Genomic DNA, 6,267 nt, shown 5'->3' on the forward strand with positions numbered 1-6,267 from the left:
TGTTTGTAACAGTAATGATGAGAGAAAAAGGGAATATCAACTTGAGAGTGTGGAGGGGATACGAAAGGGCGGGTTTTGAAGAAGGATAGTGGGAAGGGTCTGGAGGAAGAAGAATGAGGTGGGAAATTGATATAATTCTATTGATGCCACATGCCTTAAATCCCAGCATTGGAAGGGAGGGGTAGGTGAATCTCTGTGAGTAGGAGAAAGCAGTGAAATACAAAATGAGTTTCAGGAGAGCCAGGACTGCACAGAGAAACCCCACCTCAAAATCTAAATAAATACATACATACATACATACATGCATAAATACATGATCATGTTAATGGCTTTTTATTGATGTAGCTTCTGACATTGCTGGGTGAATCATACAGCCGGTTCCCTGACCCTTTGACTCTTGAAATCTTTCTGTCAACCAGGTTGTCAATGTTCTTGAGTTTTGGGGTCGAGCTGTACTGTTGACACATCCTTTGGGACTGGGTTTCACTACTCCAGTTGTTTTTGGTTGGTTGCTGTTCTCTATAATGGTCTCTGTTTATTGCCAAGAGAAGTTTCCTTGATGTAGAGTGAGGACTACACTTTAGGCGACCTCGACAGTACACAAACATCTACTGGCAACCAAAGAATCTCAAGAGCAAGAGAAATGGTCTTCCCAAGAGAAGAGCACACCAATTGATCACATTTGACAATTCAATACAAATAGTCATCCCTGATTACATACATAAAATTAACATCACAGAAACTGAGCAGGTAGTATTCATGTATTTAGGATCCTTGCTCCACACATAAACAACAAGGATTAATTTAAAGACATCACCAATTTGAGAGGGCAAAAGGAGGAATACACTGTAAGATCTGGAAGGAGGAAAAGGAAGGGGAAATGCTTTAGTTATATCAAAATTTAAAAATAAAAAATAATTCAAAACATACTAAAATAGTATAAAAATTTATGTGTGACTCAAAGTCAGCTATAGTACAAGGACATCCACTGGATAACTGCCAGTTACACCACCAAAGAGTGAAACCAAGATCAGTATTTGAAGTAGCGGACAGTTAAGATAGGAAACTTTATTTGTTCAGTGGTTAAAACGTGTACCTTAGAACAAAACACTACATAAAAAACTTAAACCAAGCTCCAAATGATATTGATATTTTTTGATTAGAAGTATTTTAATAGTGAAAAATCAAGAAATAAGATATTGTTCAAAGTACTTAAAAATTCATTTTGTCCACAGTATCATAATTTCAGTGGATAATAAGCATTTAAATTATCAAAATTATTACATGAAGTTATAATCAAGAAAAATGATAATTACCTGATTTTTAGTAGTATACAAATTGTCTGAAGTATATCAAAGATCCTATAAGGTATTCAAGGTCAACATTCAAATTCTTTATCTCATGGAAATCTTTCACTCACTCAGTATATTTTATAATCTCCTGAAAATGAGAACATGTGGGTTTCAATTCAGCCACAGAGTGCACTTTGAAAACAGGTCATTCTCAATACAGAAAAGGAAGAGGTAAATTGGAAAATAATTTCATTATTCCTCATTAGTAAGAAATGGCAGATGGTTGAGTAGCAGGTGGTTAAAACTGCATTAATTCCCTCCAACCTTGGAATTTTTGTTTGTGCATAAATGCCATAAAGGGTGATGGAGTTGTTCAACCAATAGAGGAACACAAAGGAGCTCACCAGAAACAGGATGTGGTGAGTGGCTTTGCTTTCAGGAGATGGCTGGGAGGAGAGGCTTAGGCTGTGGAGGTGCTGGGCTCTCTTGTGGTGTCTATAGAGGAAAATCACCTTGTAGCAGCTTGCACAAGTCATGAAGGTCACAAGGAAGAGATCGTGAATGAATATGGAGTTCCTGTCCTAATCAAGAGTGAGGACTCTTGCTAAAATGCTCAATTCCTATCCAGAAAGGCAAAGAGGCTGGACATCAGAAGAAGGAGAAAAGAGGGAACAAGTCAGGAGCCAGACACAGAGGACCTCTGAAAAGCTCTGCCCTGCAGACTATCAATGTAGATGCTGAGACTTATAGATAACCTTTGGGCAGAGTGCAGGGAATCTTAGAAAAGAAGTGGGAAATAGTAAGATCTTGAGAATCCTGCTCTTTTCAAGATGAGATTCTTGGGGTTTGTACTTGCCTCAGTCTCACTCTTGCTTCAGTCAGCTCCCCTGATTGCATGGCTTCCTGGCCCCATAGCAACCACCAAATTAGTTAGTGAATATAGATAGTAAATATCTGGGTAGAAATTAGTAAAACTGAAACTAAAGGAACAATGCATGCCTTCATAAAATATATACGAGTATACTGAACCTTAATGTCCTCTACATGAAAAGGACAAATAACAGAAGGAAGTCAGAAAGGAAATGGGAGATGGAAAGATCCTCTACTTCAGAGGTTAGCAGAATATTATGAATGTTGTCTATATATCAGTCAAAGACATTTATAGATTCAGTACAATACCCATCAAGTGACTAGTGACAATAATCACCAAAATTGAAAAAAGTCTTAACATTTATATGAAAATATAAAATTGCCCAGTTGCCACAGTGTAATTTTTCACCCATCATGAAGAAACCATTATTTCTTCAAAGGAAAAAGAAGGTCACTGGTGTCATGTATCTTGACCTATCACAGTAAGATGGGAAACTGATACAACCAAACAAATTTCTATCCATGAATGTTATAGAGAGCTGGAGAGATGGCTCAGCAATTAAGAGCACACACTACTTTTCCAGAGGGCCTGAGGTCAGTTCTCAGCACTCATGTCAGGAGGTTCACAAATGCCTGTAACTCCATTTCCAAGAAAACCAATGTCCTTATCTTACTGTTGCTGGTCCTTCACTCATCCATGCATATACATACTCACACATGACACATGCCTATACCTATAGTTAAAAATATAAATGAGGGCTGGAGAGATGGCTTAGCATTTAATAGCACTAGCTGCTCTTCCAGAGGTTCCCAATTCAATTCCCAGCAAATATATGGTGGTTCCCAACCATCTATAATTGTATCTGATGCCCCGTTCTGGTGTTCATGAAGACAAAGCACTCGTGTATATTAAATACATACATATTACATACTATCATCTCATCTGCAAATAGTGATACTTATTTATTCCTCTTCCTTTCTGTTTTGTATCCCCTTGATCTCCTGTAGTTGTCTTATTGCTCTAGCTAGGACTTCCAGCACTATGTTGAAGAGATAGAGAGAGAGTAGACAGCCTTGCCTTGTCCCTGATTTCAGTGAGATTGATTTAAGTTTCTCTCCATTGAGTTTGATGTTGGCTGTAGGCTTGCTGTATATTGTCTCTATGTGCCTTGTATCCTGATCTCTCCAAGAATTTAAGCATGAATGGGTGTTGGACTTTGTCAAATGCTTTTTTGGCATCTTAGGAGTTGACCATGTGGTTTTTCTCCTTCAGTTTGTTTACATGGTAGATTACATTTTGGATTTCCATATATTGAACCACCCCTTCATAACTGGGATGAAGCCTACTTGGTCATGGTAGATGATATCTTTTATGTGTTCTTGGATTCGGTTTGCAAGTATTTTATCGAGTATTTTGCATCAATGTTCATAAGAAAGATAGGTCTGAAGTTCTATTTTTGTTGGGTCTTTGTGTGGTTTAGATATTAAGGTGACTGTGGCTTCATAGAATGAATTTGGTAGTGTTCCTTCTTTTCCTATTTTGTGTAATAGTTTGAAGAGAAGTTCTGGTAGAATACTGCGCTGAAACTATCTGACCCAAGGCTTTTTTTTTTTTTTTTTTTTTTTTTTTGGAAGGGAGACAGTTGATGACTGCTTCAATTTTCTTGGGGTATATAGGGCTATTTAATCTTTCTACCTGATCTTGACTTAATTTTGGTAGATGGACTCTATCAGGAAAATTGTCCATTTTTTTTTTTTAGATTTTCAAATTTTGTGGCATATAGGCTTTTGTAGTATGACCTAATGATTGTTTGGATTTCCTCGGGGTCTGTTGTTATGTCCCCCTTTTCATTTCTGATTGTGCTGATTTGGATAGTTTCTCTCTGCCTTTTAGCTAGGTTGGCTAAGGGTTGGTCTCTATTGTTGATTTTTTCAAAGAACCAGCCCTTGGTTTCATTGGTTCTTTGAACTGTTCTCTTTGTTTCTACTTTATTGATTTCAGCCCTCAATTTGATTATTTACAGCTGTCTGTTCCTCTTGGATGTATCTGCTTCTTTTTTTTTTCTAGGGCTTTCATTTGGGCCATTAAGTTGCTTGTATGAGATGTTACACATTTCTTCTTGAAGGCACTTAGTGCTATGAATTTTCCTCTGAGTACTGCTTTCATTGTGTTCTATAAATTTGGGTGTGTTATACATTCATTTTCATTGATTTCTAGGAAGTCTTTAATTTCTTTCTTTATTTCTTCCTTAACCCAGCTGTCATTGAGTAGTAAGTTGTTCAGTTTCCATGTGTGTGTAGGCTTTTTGCTATTTCTATTGTTCTTGAGCTCCAGCTTTAGTCCTTGGTGGTCAGTTAGGATATAGGGGATTATTTCAATCTTCTTGTAACTGTTGAGGCTTGCTTTATGACCAAGTATATGGTCTATTTTGGAGAAGGTTCCATGAGGTACTGAAAAGAAGGTATACTCTTTTCAGTTTGGGTGAAAAGGCCTGTAGACGTCTGTAAGGTCCATTTGAATTAGGGCTTCTGTAAGTGCCTTTATTTCCCTGTTTGGCTTCTGTCCAGATGATCTGTCCCTTGATGAGAGTGGGGTGTTGAAGTCTCCCACTATTAAGGTGTTGGTATCGATGTGTGATTTAAACTTTAATAATGTTTCATTTACGAATGTAGGCGCTCTTGTATTAGGGGCATAGATGTTCACAATTGTGATGTCCTCTTGGTGGATTTTTCCTTCCATGTGAGTATCATCCCCTGCTCATCTTTTTTGATTAATTTTGGTTGAAAGTCTATTTTAGATATATATCCTTATATTTTAGATATAAGGATAGCTACCCCAGCTTGTTTTCTGGGTCCATTTGCTTGAAAAACATTTTTCCAGCCCTTTACTCTGAGGTAGTGTTTCTCTTCATTGCAAAGGTGTGTTTCTTGGGTGCAGAAGAATGTTGGATCCTGTTTCTGAACCCATTTTGTTAGTCTATGTCTTTTTATTGGAGAGTTGAGTCCATTGATGTTGATAGATAATACTGACTAATGAACTTTAGTTCCTTTTATTGTGGAGTCTTACTGTAATTTATTGCTTGTTTTCTGTTAATTTTTGTAGAGAAAATTATTTGTATCCTATGTTTTCTTGGGTATAGCTTTTTTTTTTTCATCGTTTTGGAGTTTTCCTTCTAGTATCTTCTGTAGGGCTGTGTTGTTATGTAGATATTGCTTAAATTTAGTTTTGTCATGGAATATTTTGTTTTCTCTGTCTTTGTTGATTGAAAGCTTTGCTGGGTGTAGTAGTCTGGATTGGCATCTGTGTTCCTTTGAAGTCTGCATTACATCTGTCCAGGCCCTTCTGGCTTTCATAGTTTCTGATGAGAAGTCTGGTGTGATTCTGATAGGTCTACCTTTATATATTACTTGGCCTTTTTCCCTTGCTCCTTTTAATATCATTTCTTTGTTCTATAGATTTAGTGTTTTGACTATGATGTGACGTGAGGAGTTACTTTTCTGGTCTAGTCTATTTGGTGTTCGGTAGGCCTCTTGTATGTTTATGGGAAAATTGTCTTCTATGATTTTCTTGAAAATATTTTCTGGACCTTAGAGCCTGGAATCTTCTTTTTCATCAATTCATTTTATTCTAAGATTTTGCCTTTTCATAGCATCTTTGATTTCTTGGATGTTTTGTGTTTGGGATTTTTCTGATTTTACTTTTTCTTTGAGAGAAGTATCTATTTCCTCTTTATCTTCTTCCATCTGTGTGGCAATTCCTTTGAGAGATTTGTTTCCTCTTTATATGCCTCTAATAACTGGATAAATATGTCTTTAAAGTCATTTTCCTGTGTTTTCAATGACTTGGAGTATCCATTGATTTGGGGGGTTGCTGGTGAAGCCATGATTTCCTGATTTTTGTTGGATGTGTTCTTTCTCCTACCTCTGGACATTTGCTTACCTGTAACCTTCACTATTTGTTCCTGGATTCTGCAGTTCAGACTGTTATTGTCTTTCTCTGGTGTCTGGAGAATTCTTCAGGAAGATGGGAGAGGTCAAGTGGTTTCAGCATGTGTGTTGGTGTTTCAGCTGTACTTGTGGGAGGAAACTCCGAGGGCACAGAAGG

The sequence above is a fragment of the Meriones unguiculatus genome, chromosome 1 (assembly GCF_030254825.1).
Source record: "Meriones unguiculatus strain TT.TT164.6M chromosome 1, Bangor_MerUng_6.1, whole genome shotgun sequence".
NCBI classification, from domain to species: domain Eukaryota; kingdom Metazoa; phylum Chordata; class Mammalia; order Rodentia; family Muridae; genus Meriones; species Meriones unguiculatus.